The sequence below is a fragment of the Ranitomeya imitator genome, chromosome 2, assembly GCF_032444005.1.
Source record: "Ranitomeya imitator isolate aRanImi1 chromosome 2, aRanImi1.pri, whole genome shotgun sequence".
NCBI classification, from domain to species: Eukaryota; Metazoa; Chordata; class Amphibia; order Anura; family Dendrobatidae; genus Ranitomeya; species Ranitomeya imitator.
The window spans coordinates 609,952,273-609,975,658 of NC_091283.1; the positions used below are offsets into that span (position 1 = coordinate 609,952,273).

General features: G+C 42.4%; 1 protein-coding gene across 1 annotated transcript in view; it reads left to right on the forward strand.

Annotated features, from left to right (window-relative positions):
* Nucleotides 1-644: 644 nt before the first annotated feature.
* Nucleotides 645-23,386, forward strand: part of TMEM100 (transmembrane protein 100) — a 122,829-nt gene continuing 100,087 nt past the window's right edge. The window contains exon 1 of the transcript XR_011318431.1: nucleotides 645-839. The gene's annotated coding sequence lies outside the window, so the exon portion shown is untranslated. The remainder of the gene's footprint in view (nucleotides 840-23,386) is intronic.

The window sequence follows — 23,386 nt, forward strand, 5'->3', positions numbered from 1 at the left end:
ATGCGTTGGTTAGACAGTGACCATAGAGAGGTTTAGCTGAATTTTATATAATATAATAGTTTCATTTGTTTTTGTCATTGGCTTCCTGTAAGTGAATCAAAATAGTGGTATAGTATTTGCTATCTCTTAGTGGTGTTGCCTATGCTGTACAAAGATTTAGTACTGTAGAGGTATGCAGGTTTACACTCATGCTAACAGCAATGTACCTTGCACATTTATATACTGTACATATGCCCTTCCCTGGATTATTAATTTCAACAAAAGTGCAAGTATATAGGAATGATGGGAATTTTCTAGCTCAGAGACAGTCCTTCATTACAGATTAATTCTCTTCAAGGAAGTCCTCCTCCAGGGACAACAATGAGACCTTCCTGTATATTCAATGTAACTAAACAAATAGGAGACTGAGAACAGTCTAGTTTTCATAGGAAAAAATATCTCTTTGAACAGTAAGGTAACAGCAGAATGTGTCTGTCTAGTGATTTCTAAATGAACCTGATTAGAAAACAAACAATAGAGTTCAGATCTTAATTTGGTTTGGCAAATTCTCCTATTTCCCTCTCCACACCCAAGAATCATCAAAGAGTTGTACGTGGATGGAGACAACTTTCCAAATGTTTCCTTCCAGGCTGATGTTACTTCCAGCAAATGGTCTTACACAGAGAAAAGGGAGCAGTGACATCTGCCTTTCCTGCAATCTTCTCTGTGTTATTCATTAGGAAACGTGAAGGCAACTTTGGAGCAGAGGCTTTACTGATGAGAAGAGGTGCACATCAGCTTAAGCCACATACAAAACCATTCATGGACAGAAAAACAAAGAACACATGCAGAGCGTCAAGGTACTGCTGACTATTGTATACTAATTCGATATATTTAATGCGCAAAATCAATGTGCAATTTCCACAGGTGAGGTTCGTAATTTCTATAAAATTGATTATTTAGTATTGGATTTGCAATTGGAGGTGGTAGTTCCTTCAGCCTGTCTTGTATATTTATTGGACCCTGACAGGCCCTGAAGTCTGGGATTTCTCAGTGATTGTTTGGCTCTATAATGTCCTGGTTTCTAATGTGAAGTTGTATGTACTGTAGTTAATTTTCTCTTGGGTTTGTAGTGATGGAATCATTGATAGCTCATCATTTTATCAATCTCAGTTCATGCGATTCATGTATTCCTGAAATTGGAGCTTGCGGGCACTTTTTAGGGGTTACATTTATAGAGCTATGGTGCCCAAATTTATTTACCTTGAGAGCTAACTTCATCTCTCCAAGATGATCTCGAGCCACATCTAGCCCTATTCTCTGCTCCCAGTAGTGACACCGAAAGCTCTCCATTATTGGTAAAATGACAGCAAAAGTTTCCCCACTGAAAGAGCACTGAGACTTTATACCCCATTCCTTCCCTTCCTTATAGTCAGGATACTCACATCCATGAGTTCTCACCTTATCCACATTCAGTATTCTGGCATCAGTCACCTCACCACTATTGCATCCTGCTTCAAGCAGCCCTCTGCCTGGAAATATCATCTTATCTCCAGCATTACCATACTTATCTTCCTTCTGTCCCCCCCACCACACAAGTGTGTGCCCTTTAGATTTGCTATTCTGTGCAGAGCTAGCCACAAAGTATGGAGTCCCGCTCTTCATAACTGTTTGCTAGAACTGGTGCTAATGGATCAGGACAGCCGCAAGCCACAAATCATGGGCTCGCGAACCACATGTGGATCCCGAGCTACAGGTTGGGCACTCCTGTAGTAGAGAATACAAATCAATGCAGTGCCCTCTTGTAATTATTGTTATTCATAAAACCAATTGAAAAGACTTTATAATATCTCAAACTGTTCTCACCCTGTGTTAGCAACGTCTACGTTTACCAAGAAGGCTCCCAGAACATACGTTAAGTGGGTCTGATTCACCAGACGTAGGCGAAAAGATTGTTCTTTTGGTCTTTGTTTTTATACCTGTATGGAATAGAGTAGCACAGCTGTATGTCATATTTCTCATTCATCCATCTAACGTATGCATCATGTGCTTTTTATGACGTGTATGTTAAATGAAAAACATTATAGCCCACTCATTGACATATGTTAATTGTATATGTCTGCCAGAGCTTTCCAAAGGAAATTCCTACCAATGGAAACCTCGAACTCACAATGCAAATTGCAGTAAAATGTAAATTGAATGACACCCTTGCAATGCCACGAGGATGAAACGTAATGACTGGATGGTTATTGTAGGCTCAAACTAAATGAAAATCTGTGTTTTGACAATTCGAATCTGTACCAAGGTCAGGTAAAAGTCATCAGTGTGACCTCTGACTGTATAGTTTATCTCCGACTCCAGGACAGGAGCTCATGATATCTCAAAGTGTCTGTACAGAGCTTGTCTGTTGACTTGCATTGTGAGATGTCATGTGTTGCAGGGGAGAGTGTCTGTACAGAGCTCGTCTGTTGACTTGCATTGTGAGATGTCATGTGTTGCAGACGAGAGTGTCTGTACAGAGCTCGTCTGTTGACTTGCATTGTGAGATGTCATGTGTTGCAGGGGAGAGTGTCTGTACAGAGCTTGTATGTTGACTTGCATTGTGAGATGTCATGTGTTGCAGGGGAGCGTGTCTGTACAGAGCTTGTCTGTTGACTTGCATTGTGAGATGTCATGTGTTGCAGGGGAGAGTGTCTGTACAGAGCTCGTCTGTTGACTTGCATTGTGAGATGTTATGTGTTGCAGGGGAGAGTGTCTGTACAGAGCTCGTCTGTTGACTTGCATTGTGAGATGTCATGTGTTGCAGGGGAGAGTGTCTGTACAGAGCTCGTCTGTTGACTTGCATTGTGAGATGTCATGTGTTGCAGGGGACAGTGTCTGTACAGAGCTCGTCTGTTGACTTGCATTGTGAGATGTCATGTGTTGCAGGGGAGAATAAGGGTTCATTTACACAGCATGATGCTAGTCAGGTCAGTGCGCATAGGCTGCCATTGTTATCGGCAGCGCAAGTCATGTTTACACAGGAGGATGTGCTTCCGAGAAGAATGATCTTTTATTCAGCACAAAAGATCATTTCACCCGACGAACAAGCATTTTGCTCACTTATCGGGTGTTTAGACAGTACAGTTATTGGGAAACGAGCATTCTTACGAACACGCTCTCACAATAATCACGCAATGCAATTGGCCTTGGCGACTCTACTATACAGGACGTCACGTAGACTGAGGAATTTGGCTGGCAATGAACTGTTGACAGTTTCCAATGACTAACAGCAGGATTATGACTGTAGATTGAAGCTGTAATTTAGGTTTAGACCTAAACCACGTTTCCTTTTTTCTTAATAGCACACAGAAACATTCTATCCATAGGTTGCTTTCACACATTTTGGCTTTTTGTACCAATGATCTGCAAAAAAAAAGATATGTCAGAGTGGGGTCTGACTTGACACCAAACTCAAACATTTCAGTGAATGAATGCATAAGTCTCCACCTAAAATGTGCATTATTCTTTTTGTATCAAAGCTGTTACAGAGTATTCAAGGTATAGAGCGCTGCTAGCAAATACTGCCGAACTGTAATATTTTTTCACATGTTGGCAGTTCTTTATCAGCAAATCACAGGTCTCATATCTCTGACAGCAAACTGATTGTAGGGGACATAGCAGCTGGCCCCCATTAATTAACTGTTATTGCCAAGGGAGGAAGCCATCATTTTCCTGGCACCAAAGCTGCAGGAAAAATGAAGCTTTACGTGACACCCATTAAAAACGTGAGCCCTCCCTAGATTTAACAAATAATTCAGAGCCAAAGCTTTTCTTTTTAATTGCCCTGCTAATAGTAGGGACATCAAATTGACATACTGTATACTGCAAAGTGTGTGTGCCAGGTATATACTACTATATACCTATGCAGTTGTCTGTGTCAGCTATTGACTCAAAAGGTGAAAAAATGTATATTTTACATTATATTTTTATGCAGAATCCCACTATATTCCACTTATAAATCATTAGTTTTTATTTTATATAAGCAGCAAAAGAAAAGGGAAATACCAGTCTAAAAAATTCAAAGCCCAAAATGATCCACGGGGTAAAGTGCCACGTGTGTCCAGCAGGTGGCATCAGATTTTGTATTGTATTTCACATTTTTTAGACTTTAGTTACAAAGCTGTTTTGTAGTATAACTTGTCATTTGTACGTGGTGCGTGAATATATGCTCATCTAAGGATACCATATGTAGATGTTTGGAGTGTATAGCTAGTGGGATTTGCAAAATAAAGCAAAAAAAAAAAAAACGGCTGTGCATTTATCATTTTATACCCTTTTAGTACATTTGGGTATTTGGATGTACTCGAATAAACTTTTCTGCATGATACTCGCTCATTTATAGGCAAGGGGCCGTGTAACAGAATGAAATGATTAGTTGTGTAAGATGACTGTATATGTAACACATAACATAGTGTTACCATTCAGGAAATGATCAGCCGCCAGCTGGAATCTCTGATTTAGTCCCACTTCATATTTCTTTTTAAGTCTTTCAATATGTTTTTCTGGACATGAAAAGTGTAACTTTAGCTGAGGTTTTTCAATAGGATTGCAGGTTGAACTCAGGATAGACTACACCCTTTAAAGGTCAGACAAAATGAGATTACATATTCTAGGGCAGGATATCCAAATGAGATTAAAAGAGTGATCATGGCATGTACTGGAGAAGGGCAATTCCTGAAATAGGAAGACGATGCAAAATTGTTATAAACTTGCAAAATAATGTTATATATGTTAATAGGTAAGCGATGTAGTCAACATCTGGCCTACATTAAGTTAAAGATCTCCACCGATTGGCTCTACAGATTGTGGAACAGTGTTTTTCTTTTTCTTTTGTACCCCTCTGTTCCAAAGTTATGCCCCCTGTAATCAAGATACAAAATTTTCATTCAAACAACTGGGCGTATACCGCAAAAGCAGAGGCGGACACTGACACTGGAGGGCCCCGGTGCAAGAACTTGGAGCAGATGGAACAATTGTTAACTTGATGCAGGGCCGGACTGGCCATTGGGCCATTCTGGCAAATGACAGAAGGGCTTGTCTGGTCACGGGCTGCCTTGTCTGCTATGTTGTTAGCAGAATCAGTGTTCTCAAGACTCCCATACTGTTAACAGTTGTGATGGAGCACAAAGTCGCTGACTGTCACTTACCCCAGCAGGCCACAGGTATCATTAGAAATATTGGTCTTGTAGTAAATCTTACTTTCCTCCATCCACGATAATTTTAGTAATATATCCCATCTTTTGCTTGGAAACAGGGACAACATGGGCCTGTGTGATTGCAAATGCCAGGGCTGAATTTTAGTCCCAGTCCGTACCTGACTTGATGTATTCTCAGACTTGCAAACTGCAGTTCTATGTGTGAAGTAACCCTATGGAATGGCCATACTCTGCCATTTCCTGCACAGACTCCACCTCAATGGGTGACCTGTCAGTAGGGCAGGGCATTTATAGGGGCTATTCAGTACTTTAATATTGATGGCCTATCTTTAGGATAGATCATCAAAACCAGATCAATGCAAGTGTGACCCCTTGATGATCAGCAACCTCCAATCTACTTCTACCAGGACCAGCGGTGGCCATAAGTGCTCAGTTGTGGAGGAGAAAAGTACAGCTCCATCAAATGTATAGTGTCCATGACTGGGACCTGCACATTCGCCTCTATTCAAATCAAAATGGGTGCATCTGCAGTACCCATCACTATAAAGTTTACAGAGCTGTACTGTTCTGCAACTGCGCAAATCCACTGCCACTGTAGGTTGTGACATGCCAGATTGTTGCAGTATTTGCTGGATGAGCTTGAGGTCACTTTTCAGTGTAAGAGAGCCAGAACGAGGCTCCCATAAACTTACACTGAAAGCTTGTGACCATTACCTCCCACTCCCGTCTCCAAGACTTTACACGTGCTGCGCCGATTCTTTGGAATGCACTACCTAGGTTAATACGATTAATCCCCAATCCCCACAGTTTTAAGTGTGCCCTAAAAACTCATTTGTTCAGACTGGCCTACCGCCTCAATGCATTAACCTAACGATCCCTGTGTGGCCTATTTATAATAAAAAAAAAAAAGGTTCCTCGCATCATGTTCTCATACACTTTATGCAGTATTAGCCCTCTGTGTCTGTACTGCTACATACTTAGGCAGGTAACTGGTTCATGCAGCTTTACATGAACACCTGAGCCTTACACTATAGCTGGTCCGAATAACTAAAGCAATTGTTACCATCCACCTCTCGTGTCTCCCCTTTTCCCCATAGTTTGTAAGCTTGCGAGCAGGGCCCTCACTCCTCCTGGTATCGGTTTTGAACTGTATTTCTGTTATGCTGTAATGTCTATTGTCTGTACAAGTCCCCTCTATAATTTGTAAAGCGCTGCGGAATATGTTGGCGCTATATAAATAAAATTATTATTATTATTACCTCTGAATTTTGGTCAGTCAGCAGTCGCGGTCACAAGAAGGACAATCGGGCTTGGAGCAGTGCTGAGAAGAGCAGAAGAAAGCGGCTTGGTCAGTATGTTTCTATGGGTAGGGAACTTACATTAGTGCTACCACTCTGGCAGTGAAATTAATAAAATGCTGGAATTGGTGCTTTACAGAACTGACCAGTGACCATAAAATAGATTAGCTATCCACTGCCATGCCTGGCTAGCTTCTCTCAGCATGAATCCAGTTGATTTACTGGTACAACTATGAACAATCTTTCATCTAGTGTGATGTGGGCAGAAGCAGGCCTTTAAGCTATGTTTTCTCTTAAGCTCTGCATTGTTTTGGAAAAAAATATACCTGACTGCAATGACACAGTCAGGCTCTGATTCATGCCGCCCGTGGTCAGCATGAATTGCATGGCAGGTTCCCTTTAAGGGTAAAATTAACTATTTAGACTGTACACAATGTTTAGTATTGAAGGAAAAAAGTATTTCTGTCTTCTGGGGTACCATGGGAGCTCCTGTGAGGGGACTCCGTATTTGTACACTGACATCACTTGAGCTTCCAGACACAGAGTGTTAATGAGGGAGGTCTGTTATCTGAAGGGTATTGTGAATAGCATTGGGGTTCTTTTACAGGATACTGTTGTGATATAAAGTCATCTACTGCACTCCTATAAACCTGTATGGTGTGTTATGCTTATTGGCCAGACAGAGGACAAAATAACTATTCTGGTCTCCTTCTGGCAATACACGCTATTGACATACTGAGCATGTACATTGAGTACTTTGCAAACATACTGTCATATTGCTCAAACTCTGGCCGCCAGGTAGAAAAAGCTACAGCATAAATGATGTAAAACCACAACCATACATACAGAGGAATGGACGCCCCCCCCTTGCTGAATGCGGGGGGGGGTCGCATGATAACACAGCCTCTCCTTCCCCCCCCTTTTCTTTTCAATAGTATGGATAAGTGTTAGAAAAAAGTGATGGTATTCAAAGGGTTAAGTTATGTTCCTTTGGTAAGCTATGCCAGGCACGAGCAGGTTCAAACCAGTTTTTTCTGGTAGTGTTTCCCGCACTTTTTGCGCAATTTGATTGGTTTAAGCAAAAAGTGCGGGAGGGATTTTATGTATATAAATCAGCTGTTTTAACGGCTCCTTGTCAGTCACCGGAAGAAGATCAAAGATTGAAGACAGCTGATGGAAGACCTCCTGCAACAGCTGATTCGGAGGGCGGAGGCGGAGGGCGGCACCGAATGGTTGCAGAGTTGCCTGGCTATAAAACCTACCTCTGAATATGAGGTGCCGGCTTCTCTTGCTCCTAGGCTGTCGCCTTCCCCACAGCCTGCAGAGTTGTCCCCGGCGAGGTCAAGTCGGAGCCTTCGGAGGAATCGGAGGGCGAGAGTCGTTTACTCGCCGTAGCCGCCATCCTCGTCTGCGCATGAAGATTCCCGGGCTCGGCGCAGCAGTGGGCGGAGAGCGGCGAGGCGGAAGTCTCGGAGTCCGCCGCGAGATATTCGCCGCGGTCAGCTGTCTTCTCCACCGCGGGTGCCGGAGCGGGAAGTCACGTCCGGTGCGCCGCAAGGAGAAAACCCGGAAGTAATCACGGCGCCGGTAGGAAGAAGCTTGGAGCCGGCTAACCGCTGTGGCCGTATAAACGCTGCAGCGGTCCAGGGACCTCAGGCATCAGCGTCGTTCCAGGGCGGTGAGCAGTTCCACGCAAGTATCTCATCTGCCGCTGCTGCCGCTGCTAGATCCTGGATCTCCGCTCCATCTGCATCAAGCCAGGATGATGGACGCCCTCCTATCCGACCGCATTCGCCTACTGGAGTAGGCTTGTGTGCTGGCACTACTGGTTCTGATCTTGGACTTCGTGGAGCTGGTGAGAGCTTTAATGCCCCTTCATCTGTCAGTCCTTTTAATGTGAAAGAGTTAGTCAAGGAAGCCTTGGAGGATTATTTGGGCAGCAGTGTTTTTCCTGCTGTGCCCAGATCTTCCTCCATTGATACTAATATTGCTAGTTTTAGCGCAGTTTTGAAACCGGGTCTGCCTGAAGTTCTTTTAAAGGAATCGCTTACGTGCGAGGTTTCTCCGCTGGGCTTTCATTTGAACCCGGCGGTGAAAGAGCAGATTTGGAGCAGAGCTTTTATTGATATTTTTTCACTTTTACCTTCTGGCAGGGAACAGCAGAGTAGGTTTGAGAAAAAAGAGGATTCTGATGATAAGAAAAAAGTTAATCCTGTTAAATCTTTTAACAATTGGATTCAAGCGTTCTCAATTTATTCTGCTGTTCTCGGCGAGAAGTTTCCCAACCTTTGCTCTGGGCTCTTTCAGCACCAGGATTCTATACTTGAGGCTTATCGTAATTTTGGGGGTATGGCCTGGCTTCTTTATGACGAAGCATTCAGGCAGAAATTGTCTATGTTTCCTAATCTAGCATGGGGTACTAAGGATGTCGGGTTATGGGTTAACCTTATGTTGCCTCAAAGATTTCAAACCCCTAGGCAGCCCCCCAATCTTTCTGTAAGGAAAGGAGTGTGCTTTGCCTTTAATGAATCCACCTGTAAATGGGCGCAGAATTGTCGCTTTCGGCATGAATGCTCCTTCTGCGGAGGCATTCACCCGATGTCCAAGTGCTTTAAAAAGCAGATGCACTCAAATCAGCAAGGAAACAGAGAGCCTTTTTCAAAAATCCCTGACTCCGGTGAGGCTGGAAAAAATGTTACCATGGTTAGAAATGTACCCAGATCAGGAGAGTAGTTATCTCCTTTTTAATGGTTTTTCATCAGGTTTTTTTGTACCTCCGTTTAAAGGTATAGGTTGTAAAGTGGTGAACAATCTTACTTCAGCTGTTGAGTTTTCTCAAATTGTGGAGGAGAAGATTATCAAAGAGCTAGAGGCTGGTAGGGTCTCTGGTCCTTTTGATTCTCCGCCATTTGTAAATTTTAGGATCTCTCCTCTTGGGATAGTTCCTAAAAGGGAAGTTGGGTCTTATAGACTTATTCATCATTTGTCGTACCCCAAGGGTGCGTCTTTAAATGATGAAGTGGCTGATATGAATTGCTCTGTTCAGTATACCTCGTTCGATGTGGCTTTGGACTTGTTAAGGAAATTTGGTTGTAACGCCCTTATGGCAAAGTCCGATATAAAGTCGGCATTTAGAATTTTACCAGTTAATCCGGATGGTTTTAGTTCTCTTGGTTTTTCTTTTAATGGTAAATTTTTCTTTGACAGATGTTTACCTATGGGTTTTTCCCTTTCATGTTTTTATTTTGAGTCTTTTTCTACTTTTCTCCAATGGGTAGTTGAGTTTGATTTTGTTGGTGGTGGTATGTTGCATTATTTAGACGATTTTTTATTTATTGGTCCGGCTGATTCTGTTGTTTGTAATGCTATGTTGAGCAAATTTTTAAATATTTGTAATCATTTTGGAGTCCCCATTGCAGTAGAAAAGACGGTGTTACCTTGTACATCATTAGAGTTTTTAGGTATTCTGTTAGATTCTGTGAATATGACTTGTTCCTTACCCGCTGACAAATTGTCTAGACTTTATGCTTCTGTTTCTCGTTGTTTATCAGCGGAGAAAATTACCCTGAAAGAGTTACAATCCTTGCTAGGATCTTTGAATTTTGCGCTTCGAATTATTCCTATAGGCAGGGTATTTTCAAGGAGATTATATGAAGCTACTGCTGGTCATACATCTCCTCACTCTCATATCCGTCTTGGTAAGGCGTTGAAGGAGGATCTGAAAGTATGGTTGAGGTTTTTGTCTAAGTTTAATGGTAGAATGGTGTGGCAATCGCCATTTGTTTCTTCAGAGGAGTTGTCATTGTTTTATCTCGCTGATAAGGTTTCAGGTGTTAGCGTATCATTTTCGCCTTTTTGGGCGTCGGAGGCGTGGCCGCTGTCTTGGCATCAGCTTAGAGTTTTAAATAACCAGACTGTTTTAGATCTGTTCTCTATATTTTTATGTCTACAGCTTTGGGGCGCTCAGCTTAGTAACAAAAGAATTTTATTTTCTTCTAGTAACCAGGGTTTAGTTTTTGCAGTAAATACCCTGTCTTCAAAGAATACTTGGGCTGCTCAGATCATTAGGCATTTAGTTTTTATATGTTTGGAATATAATATCTGGTTAAAAGCTTCCTTTTTCTCTGCGAGCACTAATGTCGCATCCATTTGTCATCGCCAGCTTTTTCTTGCCAAGAACAAGGTTCGGGAAGAGGAGAGGAACAGAGCAATTTACCCAGAATGGATTTGGGAGGTGATACGGGAGTGATTTCACATTTCATTGCTAAGTCTCTGGCAGATAGAACATGGGCCGAGTATTCGGCGGCATGGAATCTGTGGTGTAATTTTTGTTTAGCCAGAAATCACCCTAATATGGTTTGTAATGTTGAAATGTCCCTGTTTTTCTTAGATTATTTGGTAAAAAGTGGTTTATCTCACTCGGCTATGTCAAAAAATGTTGCAGGGGTTTCATTTTTTCTCAAGGTTTTTGGTGCTAAGCCTATGTCTGAGATTTTTCATGTGCGCCAATTTTTAAAAGGTTTTAGGAGGGCTCATTTTAAGCCTGATGAGAGGCGCCCGATTTCTTTCCAGCTACTTAAAAATCTCTGCTCTTGTCTTTCATTGGTCTGTGTTAATGATTTTGAAGCATGCCTTTTTTCCACAGCTTTCTCTTTGGCATTTTTTGCAGCATTGCGGATTGGAGAGTTAGTATCCCAAAAGAAGTCCGTTCCGTCCGGCCTTTTTATGGAAGATGTAGAAATTGTTGATTCTCATGTCATGCTATTTATTCGTAAATCTAAAACGGATCAATTAGGTAGAGGCTCTTCCTTGCGGCTGAACTCAATTTTAGATCATGCTATTTGTCCTGTAGCCAATGCGAAAAGATGGGTGGCATTACGGCCTAAGATGAATGGCCCGTTTTTCATTCACCTTAATGGGGAGCCTGCTACTTGTTTCCAATTCAATTTTATACTAAAAAAATGTTTAAAAGAACTAAAGTTAACGGAGTTAAAGATATCATCCCATTCTTTTCGCATTGGAGCCGCAACTGAGGCTTCTAGATCGGGTCTTCAGGACAACATGATAAAGAAGATAGGTCGCTGGGAGTCAAATAGATTTAAATTATATATTCGCCCGAACTTATATCCCTCTTAATGTTTGGTTCATTTTTTTAGGAATCTGGTCGGTGTGGATCATCGGACATTCTTATGTTTTTTGGGCTGAGAAAAGGGCGAATGTCAGATCTTATACAGAGAATCTTTCTTTTAATCCTTCTTTTCTCCAAGTTTTTTGGTTTAGCAGGCGGGGTATGCAGTGGAAGAATTTATTTGAAGAAATGCGAAGATTGAAGAAGTTATGGCCTTCTCCGAACTTGGTCATTTTTCATCTGGGAGGAAATGACTTGGGTAGAATCAGCACTCTTGATTTGATGGCTTTTATGAGAAGAGATATATCTATTTTAAAGACAGAAATCGTTAATGCAACCTTTGTGTTTTCAGAAATCGTTCCAAGGTTTTTATGGTTCAGTTCAAATATGTTATTTTTGGAGAGGATTCGTAAGCGAGTCAATAGGAGTTTGGAAAAATTTATGTGTTTAATTGAAGGTTTTTCTTACAGGCATGTGGATTTGGAGGATGTCATTCCAGGCATGTATAGGAGGGATTTGGTTCATTTGTCCGATGTTGGTCTGGATGTTTTGAACTTGGATTTCCAGACCATCATTGAGAAATGGCTTTGGCGTTTTGGGGGGAGCCTTGCCTTCTGAAGGCTAGGCATTTGGGAAAGTCGCCCGTTGATTTCGGGTGGATTGGGTTATGTGTGAAGATTTAAGCCAATTTAATAAATCTCAATGGTTATGATCAATTCTTGGATTAAAATAAAAATTATATGTAACCCAAAATAAACGCCACGGCCATTTTATTTCCAACCAAAATTCTTGTGTCATGTGTTTTTATTGGGGATGTTGTTATGGGGCTTGTGTTACCATGGACGCCCCCCCCTTGCTGAATGCGGGGGGGGTCGCATGATAACACAGCCTCTCCTTCCCCCCCCTTTTCTTTTCAATAGTATGGATAAGTGTTAGAAAAAAGTGATGGTATTCAAAGGGTTAAGTTATGTTCCTTTGGTAAGCTGTGCCAGGCACGAGCAGGTTCAAACCAGTTTTTTCTGGTAGTGTTTCCCGCACTTTTTGCGCAATTTGATTGGTTTAAGCAAAAAGTGCGGGAGGGATTTTATGTATATAAATCAGCTGTTTTAACGGCTCCTTGTCAGTCACCGGAAGAAGATCAAAGATCCCTCCCTCCCTGAAGTTATGTTTTTATTATCTTTATTCGTTGTGTCGTTTATTTGTGGGAAAGTCGCCCGTTGATTTCGGGTGGATTGGGTTATGTGTGAAGATTTAAGCCAATTTAATAAATCTCAATGGTTATGATCAATTCTTGGATTAAAATAAAAATTATATGTAACCCAAAATAAACGCCACGGCCATTTTATTTCCAACCAAAATTCTTGTGTCATGTGTTTTTATTGGGGATGTTGTTATGGGGCTTGTGTTACCATGCAGATACATAGCCACATACAATTATTTACACAGAGAAAACCACACATTTGAAATGTGCACAGCTTATACACATACAATATGTACAGTATACTGTAATGCGGCAGTGTTCACAACGTGCAGTAATGAGGCAGTAACCCGGTAAAGGTCAACGCAAATGTCTTCATTGTCCAAAAACTCCAAAACTGAAAGACAACGACATCCTCCGGATCGTAGCTGGGGAATCCAAACAGTCCGTATCCGAGATCGGTTGCCATGGGCAACAGCACCACCATGTGAAGCTGAGGGGCGACAGGCGTTTTGCTTCCCTTGGCTTTGTGTTTACTTCACACAAGCCGGATATTGCAGAACCAACCTGCTCTACAGTGTGCAAGCAAACACTGACACCCAAACCTTTGCTGCAGGGTTTTTAAATGGAATCTGTGGCCGTGGGTCACTTATAAGACCTGGCTGGAAGGAGTGAACCACACCACTACCATCCTGTAGTTCACTCCAAAAACAAAATCCCTTGCTGGGTTTTCTTTAATCGGCCTTAGCCAAATAGCCATCAAACAAAGAAGAACTGCTTAAGTTTTTGCGCCAGAAGCTGTGTGAAAGACTGGTGGAAAGCATGCCAAGATACATGAAAGCTGTGATTAAAAATCATGGTTATTCCACAAAATATTGATTTCTGAACTCTTCCTGGGTTAAAACATTAGTATTGTTGTTTCTAAATTATTATGAACTTGTTTTCTTTGCATTATTTGAGGTCTGAAAGTACTAGCTTTTTTTAAATTTTGAATATATTTCTTTGTCAGAAAAAAATCAAAATTTATTGCTTGGAAATGTGATAAAAATGTAATTATTTTTTCTTCACTGCTCAATGATATAAAATTCTGTGACACACCCATGGAGTCAACATGATCACTGTACACCTAGATGAATTAATTGAGAGGTGTAGTTTGTAAAATGGGTCATTTACGAGGTGATTCTGCTGTTCTGGCACTTCAGGGACTCTTCCAGTGAGTCTTGGCTTTCGCAAACCATACCAGTAAACTCTGCACTATAATCCTTTCCTTCTAAATTTTCCACTGTGCCTTAAATAAGTTCCCAGTTATATGTAAGATATTGGTGCACTCAGGAGAAATTGTACAACAAACTGTGAAGTCAATTTTTTCCGATTAGCCCTTATAGAAATTTAAAATTTGTGGCTAAAACAATATTTTAGTGGTAACAGTGTAATTATTCTTTCTTCACCGCCCAATGGTATAAAATTCTGTGAAGCACATGTGGTGTGAATATGCTCACTGCACCCCTAGATGAATTCATTGAGATGTGAAGTTTGTAAAATGGGGTCACTTATGGTGATTCCGCTGTTCTGGAACCTCAGGGGTTCTGCCAATGTGACATGGCATCCTCAACCATTCCAGCAAAGTCTGAACTCCAGTACGGTGCTCCTCCTGTAATGCTGCAGTGCAGTATGCGCAGCCTCCACCAGGGAACCTCGTGGAGGAAGAAAGGTTGTGCTCTCAGTGTAGCACCACAGTGCGGCAGCGCAGATGCCACAAGGTGACAAGAGAATGGTCAGACAAGCCGAGTCAGTAATGGTCAGGAAACACAGTACCAGATGAAACAGCAACAAACGTAGTCAGATGCAAGCCAGAGAAGTCAAAAGCAGACAGGAACAGAAATGCCAGAGACATGAGACAGAGGTCAAGCCGGGTCAGATACCAAGAGGTCAGAGCATGGGGAACAAACACTAAGTCAAGCGGGGTAGCAGGAATGGGAAAACACAGGGACTGAGCAAACAGGCAGAGAACACATCAGGGAGTAACGGGGTAAGCCACTCAAACCTGGGCAGGAACTATAACTCAGACTGCCTGTAGACAGTAGTAGGCAGAAATAGCCAAACAGATCTCAGAACGAGGCAGAGGAAAGTTAACCCCTGCATGACCAGACCGAGGAGAGCATAGCAAGAAACAAACCCCAGCCTGGATCATGACAGTACCCCTCTCTCAATGGGGAGCCACAGGACCCCCAGGTTTCCCTGGATAACGAACGTGAAAGGCCCTGACCAACCTGTCAGCATGGACCGAACGTGCCAGCACCCATGACGTGTCCTCATGGCTGTACCCCTTCCAATGGACCAAGTACTGAAGTGCATCCGAGAATCCACAACCCGTTCCACCTAAAACTCGGCCTGGCCATCCACAACAGGTGGCATATGCAAGGGAGGCTACCTGAAGAAGACCCATAGGGCTTCAAAAGAGCCTTATGGAACACATTTGGAATCCGCAGTGACAGAGGCAAGCCCAAATGAAAGGCAACAGGACTAACCACCTCCAAAATTTCATAAGGACCAATAAACTTGGGACCCAGTTTAGCAGAAGGAATCCTCAATCTTATATTCTTAGTGGATAACCACCTTGTCCCCCACCTGGAGTACCGGCCCCACCGACCATCGTTTATCCGCAAAAAATGTATACTTGCCTTGAGCCTTCCCAATGTTCCTCTGGACCTCCCTCCCGACCTCCCCCAACCACTGAATGGCTGAATCAGCCCCCTGGACACCCCAAATCCAGCAGGGAAAACTCACCAAAGTGAGGGTGAAAACCATAGTTGCAAAAGAATGGAGAAGTACCAGTGGACTGATTGACACGATTATTAAAAGCAAATTCTGCCAAGAGTAATGACGAGCACCAATTATCCTGTCTAGATGTGGCAAGATACCGCAAAATCTGCTCCAAAGACTGATTGGTCCTTTCAGTGAGACTGTTGGTCTCAGGATGATATGCTGATGAAAAGGTCAGACTGATACCCAACCTTTTACAAAAAGCCCTTCAGAATTTTGACACAAACTGCACCTTTCTATCAGACATCACACTAGTAGGCACACCATGCAATCACACCACATGCTCAATGAACAGATTAGAAAGAGTCACAGCATTAGGCAGTCCAGTCAATGGTATAAAATGAGCCTGTTTACTCAACCTATCCACAACTACTCAAATCACAGTTTTGCCATTAGAAAGGGGAAGATCGGTGATAAAATCCATGGACAGATGAGTCCAAGCTCTATCTGGAATTAGCAAAGGCACCAATTCCCTGGCCGGCCGGTTATGGGAGGGTTTTGCGCAGGCACATGTTTCACAGGAGGACACAAATACAGTGACATCAGAAGCCAACGAGGACCACCAAAACATCTTAGCAATGGCTTTACACGTGGCCGAGATACCAGGATGCCCATGCAGCAATCTTAACCGATACTGGACCGGCACAAAAAATGTATTATCTGGCACAGATGGAGAAGCCAGAGACTGGGCCTCACGAATGTCCTGCTCCAAAACCGAAGAAACCCCAGCCACCACCACTCCGCGCTGAAGAATGGAGGAAGTAGGTTCAGGAAGTGATATTGGATCCAAGCTGCGAGACAAAGCATCAGCCTTCACATTCTTGGACTGAGGACTTATAGTGATAGAAAACTGAAATCTAGAAAAAAAAAAAGTGACCAGGGTTAAACGTTTGGCAGACTCAATGTGTGACAGGTTCTTGTGGTCCGTAATGACTGTGATATGATGGACAGCCCCCTCCAAAAAATACCTCCATTCTTCAAAAGCCAATTTAATGGCCAATAGCAGGGGAACTTTTTTTTAGGAAAGAAGGCACAGAGTCTTAAGCTGGTTAACGTGGTGGGCCCCTAAGACAACACTGCCCCCACTTCCACCTCCGAGGCGTCCACCTCCACAATAAACAGTTAAGATAGATCAGGCTGAATCAACACAGGGGTAGATATAAAACATTCCTTCAAAGAAGAAAACACCCCCAAAGCTGTAGCGGACCAATTTTTTATATCAGCCCCCTTATGTGTTAAATCAGTGAGGGGTTTGACCACCTGAGAAAACCCCTTGATGTATTTTCTATAGTAATTGGCAAAACCCAGAAACCGATGCAGACCTTTGAGATCTCTGGATTGAACCCAATCCACAATAGCCTGTACTTTTCTAGGGTCCATACGAAACTCCTCAGTGGACAAAATGAACCACAGAAAGTACAATTCTTGAACAAAAAACATACACTTCTCCAGTTTTGCAAAGAGTGAGTTCTCCCTGAGCATCTGGAGGACTGCACGGAGGTGACCCTTGTGGTTCTGTTTATCAGCCGAATATATGAGGATATCATCCAGATAAACTACCATGAAGTGCCCAATGAAATTGGGAAAAGCATGATTAATAAAATTATGAAATACCACTAGCACATTAGTGAAGACACAAAAGAGAATAGTGAAACCAAAAACACTCAGTTTGAAAAAATGTTGCAGTAATCCGCAAGTGCTAGTAAAAGATGTAAAAAACAGGGTATTTGGTTGATACGTTTTTTGCAAAAAATGTATACTAAGCTGCTCTACCAATCTTCACGGTATACCCTTATCAGAGCAGTCCTAACTAATGTATGCAATCCCTATCTGATGTATTTAACCCCTTTCTGCCATTAGACGTACTATTGCGTCCATGTGGGGTGGGCTTTACTTCCCAAGGACGCAATAGTACGTCATATGCGATCGGCAGCGCTCACGGGGGGAGCGCCGCCGATCGCGGCCGGGTGTCAGCTGTTTATCGCAGCTGACATCCGGCACTATGTGCCAGGAGCGGTCACGGACCGCCCCCGGCACATTAACCCCCGGCACACCGCGATCAAAGATGATCGCGATGTGCCGGCGGTGCAGGGAAGCACCGCGCAGGGAGGGGGCTCCCTGCGGGCTTCCCTGAGCCCCCCGCAGCAACGCGATGTGATCGCGTTGCTGCGAGGGTCTCACCTCCCTCCCTGCTCCCTCCAGCCCCGGATCCAAGATGGCCGCGGATCCGGGTCCTGCAGGGAGGGAGGTGGCTTCACAGAGCCTGCTCAGAGCAGGCACTGTGAAGCAGCCTGCACTCCTATCAGATCAGTGATCTGACAGAGTGCTGTGCAAACTGTCAGATCACTGATCTGTGATGTCCCCCCCTGGGACAAAGTAAAAAAGTAAAAAAAAAAAATTTCAAATGTGTAAAAAAAAATAAAAAAAAATATTCCAAAATAATGAAAAAAAAAATAAAAATATTATTCCCATAAATACATTTCTTTATCTAAATAAAAAAAAAAAACAATAAAAGTACACATATTTAGTATCGCCGCGTCCGTAACGGCCCGACCTATAAAACTGGCTCACTAGTTAACCCCTTCAGTAAACACCGTAAGAAAAAAAAAAAAAAAACGAGGCAAAAAACAACGCTTTATTATCATACCGCCGAACAAAAAGTGGAATAACACGCGATCAAAAAGACAGATATAACTAACCATGGTACCGCTGAAAACGTCATCTTGTCCCGCAAAAAACGAGCCGCCATACAGCATCATCAGCAAAAAAATAAAAAAGTTATAGTCCTGAGAATAAAGCGATGCAAAAATAATTATTTTTTCTATAAAATAGTTTTTATCGTATAAAAGCGCCAAAACATAAAAAAATGATATAAATGAGGTGTCGCTGTAATCGTACTGACCCGATGAATAAATCTGCTTCATCAATTTTACCAAACGCGGAACGGTATAAACGCCTCCCCCAAAAGAAATTCATGAATAGCTGGTTTTTGGTCATTCTGCCTCACAAAAATCGGAATAAAAAGCGATCAAAAAATGTCACGTGCCCGAAAATGTTACCAATAAAAACATCAACTTGTCCCGCAAAAACCAAGACCTCACATGACTCTGTGGACCAGAATATAGAAAAATTATAGCTCTCAAAATGTGATAACGCAAAAAATATTTTTTGCAATAAAAAGCGTCTTTCAGTGTGTGACGGCTGCCAATCATAAAAATCCGCTAAAAAACCCGCTATAAAAGTAAATTAAACCCCCCTTCATCACCCCCTTAGTTAGGGAAAAATTAAAAAAATGTATTTATTTCCATTTTCCCATTAGGGCTAGGGTTAGAGTTAGGGCTAGGGTTAGGGCTAGGGTTAGGGCTAGGGTTAGGGCTAGGGTTAGGGCTAGGGTTAGGGCTAGGGTTAGGGCTAGGGTTAGGGCTAGGGTTAGGGTTAGGGCTAGGGTTAGGGTTAGGGCTAGGGTTAGGGCTAGGGTTAGGGCTAGGGTTAGGGCTAGGGTTAGGATTAGGGTTAGGGCTAGGGTTAGGGCTAGGGCTACAGTTTGGGTTGGGGCTAAAGTTACAGTTAGGGTTTAGATTACATTTACGGTTGGGAATAGGGTTGGGATTAGGGTTAGGGGTGTGTCAGGGTTAGAGGTGTGGTTAGGGTTACTGTTGGGATTAGGGTTAGGGATGTATTTGGATTAGGGTTTCAGTTATAATTGGGGGGATTCCACTGTTTAGGCACATCAGGGGCTCTCCAAACGCGACATGGCGTCCGATCTCAATTCCAGCCAATTCTGCGTTGAAAAAGTAAAACAGTGTTTCTTCCCTTCCGAGCTCTCCCGTGTGCCCAAACAGGGGTTTACCCCAACATATGGGGTATCAGCGTACTCAGGACAAATAGGACAACAACTTTTGGGGTCCAATTTCTCCTGCTACCCTTGGGAAAATACAAAACTCGGGGCTAAAACATATTTTTTGTGGGAAAAAAAAAGATTTTTTATTTTCACGGCTCTGCGTTATAAACTGTAGTGAAACACTTGGGGGTTCAAAGTTCTCACAACACATCTAGATTAGTTCCCTGGGGGGTCTAGTTTCCAATATGGGGTCACTTGTGGGGGGTTTCTACTGTTTAGGTACATTAGGGGTTCTGCAAACGCAATGTGACGTCTGCAGACCATTCCATCTAAGTCTGCATTCCAAATGGCGCTCCTTCCCTTCCGAGCTCTGCCATGCGCTCAAACGTTGGTTTCCCCCAACATACGGGGTATCAGCGTACTCAGGACAAATTGGACAACAACTTTTGGGGTCGAATTTCTCCTCTTACCCTCGGGAAAATACAAAACTGGGGGCTAAAAAATAATTTTGGGGGGAAAGATTTTTTTTTTTAATTTTCACGGCTCTGCGTTACAAACTGTAGTGAAACACTTGGAGGTTCAAAGCTATCACAACACATCTAGATGAGTTCCTTAGGGGGTCTAGTTTCCAAAATGGTGTCACTTGTGGGAGGTTTCTACTGTTTAGGTACATTAGGGGCTCTGCAAATGCAATGTGACACCTGCAGACCATTCCATCTAAGTCCTCATTCCAAATGGAGCTCCTTCCCTTCCGAGCCCTCCCATGCGCCCAAACAGTGGTTCCCCCCCACATATGGGGTATCAGCGCACTCAGGACAAATTGGACAACAAATTGTGGGGTCGAATTTCTCCTTTTACCCTCGGGAAAATACAAAACTGGGGGCTAAAAAATAATTTTTGTGGGAAAAAATGTTTGTTTTATTTTTACGGCTCTCCATTATAAACTTCTGTGAAGCCCTTGGTGGGTCAAAGCGCTCAGCACACATCTAGATAAGTTCCTAAGGGGGTCTACTTTCCAAAATGGTGTCACTTGTGGGGGGTTTCTACTGTTTAGGTACATTAGGGGCTCTGCAAACGCAATGTGACACCTGCAGACCATTCCATCTAAGTCTGCATTCAAATGGCACTCCTTCCCTTCTGAGCCCTCCCATGTGCCCAAACAGTGGTTCCCCCCACATATGGTGTATCATCGCACTCAGGACAAATTGGGCAACAAATTTTGGGGTCCAATTTCTCCTGTTACCCTCAGGAAAATACAAAACTGGGGGCTAAAAAAATAATTTTTGTGGGAAAAAAATTTTGTTTTATTTTTACGGCTCTGCATTATAAACTTCTGTGAAGCACTTGGTGGGTCAAAGTGCTCACCACACCTCTAGATAAGTTCCTTAGGGGGTCTACTTTCCAAAATGGTGTCATTTGTGGGGGGTTTCAATGTTTAGGCACATCAGTGGCTCTTCAAACGCAACATGGCGTCCCATCTCAATTCCTGTCAATTTTGCTTTGAAAAGTCAAACGGCGCTCCTTCCCTTCCGAGCTCTCCCATCCACCCAAACAGTGGTTTACCCCCACATATGGGGTATCCGCGTACTCAGGACAAATTGTACAACAACTTTTGGGGTCCAATTTCTTCTCTTACCCTTGGGAAAATAAAAAATTGGGGGCAAAAAGATAATTTTTGTGAAAAAATATGATTTTTTATTTTTACGGTTCTACATTATAAACTTCTGTGAAGCACTTGGTGGGTCAAAGTGCTCACCACACCTCTAGATAAGTTCCTTAGGGGGTCTACTTTCCAAAATGGTGTCACTTGTGGGGGGTTTCAATGTTTAGGCACATCAGTGGCTCTTCAAACGCAACATGACGTCCCATCTCAATTCCTGTCAATTTTGCATTGAAAAGTCAAACGGCGCTCCTTCCCTTCCGAGCTCTCCCATCCGCCCAAACAGTGGTTTACCCCCACATATGGGCTATCAGCGTACTCAGGACAAATTGTACAACAACTTTTGGGGTCCAATTTCTTCTCTTACCCTTGGGAAAATAAAAAATTGGGGGCGAAAAGATAATTTTTGTGAAAAAATATGATTTTTTATTTTTACGGTTCTACATTATAAACTTCTGTGAAGCACTTGTTGGGTCAAAGTGCTCACCACACCTCTAGATAAGTTCCTTAGGGGGTCTACTTTCCAAAATGGTGTCACCTGTGGGGGGTTTCAATGTTTAGCCACATCAGGGGCTCTCCAAACGAAACATGGCGTCCCATCTCAATTCCAGTCAATTTTGCATTGAAAAGTCAAATGGCACTCCTTCGCTTCCGAGCTCTGCCATGCGCCCAAACAGTGGTTTACCCCCACATGTGGGGTATTGGCATACTCAGGACAAATTGTACAACAATGTTTGGGGTCCATTTTCTCCTGTTACCCTTGGTAAAATAAAACAAATTGGAGCTGAATTAAATTTTTTGTGAAAAAAAGTTAAATGTTCATTTTTATTTAAACATTCAAAAAATTCCTGTGAAGCACCAGAAGGGTTAATAAACTTCTTGAATATGGTTTTGAGCACCTTGAGGGGTGTAGTTTTTAGAATGGTGTCACACTTGGGTATTTTCTATCATATAGACCCCTCAAAATGACTTCAAATGAGATGTGGTCCCTAAAATAAAATGGTGTTGTAGAAATGAGAAATTGCTGGTCAACTTTTAACCCTTATAACTCCCTAACAAAAAAAAATTTTGGTTCCAAAATTGTGCTGATGTAAAGTAGACATGTGGGAAATGTTACTTATTAAGTATTTTGTGTGACATATCTCTGTGATTTAATTGCATAAAAATTCAAAGTTGGAAAATTTTGAAATTTTCATAATTTTCGCCAAATTTCCGTTTTTTTCACAAATAAACGCAGGTACTATCAAATAATTTTTACCATTGTCATGAAGTACAATATGTCACGAGAAAACAATGTCAGAATCACCAGGATCCATTGAAGCGTTCCAGAGTTATAACCTCATAAAGGGACAGTGGTCAGAATTGTAAAAATTGGCCCGGTCATTAACGTGCAAACCACCCTTGGGGGTAAAGGGGTTAAAAACCTGATCATCTGTATATAACCTGTGTGAACAGGGTTCAGAGAGGAAAAATCCATGTGTGCATACAGGGTAGAACAGCTTTTGTGCAGATAGCCCAAGAGGAGTGGTGGAACTCCCCAGTCTTGTAGACACAAGAGAACAATTATGGAAACAGGAACACATGGGCTACTTGCACAGTGAACAAGTCTGTATGATCATGTTCACACACCACCAAGAAACCTGAAGACACAAAAGAGAATAGTGAAACCAAAAACACTCAGTTTGAAAAAATGTTGCCGTAATCCGCAAGTGCTAGTAAAAGATGTAAAAAACAGGGTATTTGGTTGATACGTTTTTTGCAAAAAATGTATACTAAGCTGCTCTACCAATCTTCACGGTATACCCTTATCAGAGCAGTCCTAACTAATGTATGCAATCCCTATCTGATGTATTTAAAAACCTGATCATCTGTATATAACCTGTGTGAACAGGGTTCAGAGAGGAAAAATCCATGTGTGCATACAGGGTAGAACAGCTTTTGTGCAGATAGCCCAAGAGGAGTGGTGGAACTCCCCAGTCTTGTAGACACAAGAGAACAATTATGGAAACAGGAACACATGGGCTACTTGCACAGTGAACAAGTCTGTATGATCATGTTCACACACCACCAAGAAACCTGAAGACACAAAAGAGAATAGTGAAACCAAAAACACTCAGTTTGAAAAAATGTTGCAGTAATCCGCAAGTGCTAGTAAAAGATGTAAAAAACAGGGTATTTGGTTGATACGTTTTTTGCAAAAAATGTATACTAAGCTGCTCTACCAATCTTCACGGTATACCCTTATCAGAGCAGTCCTAACT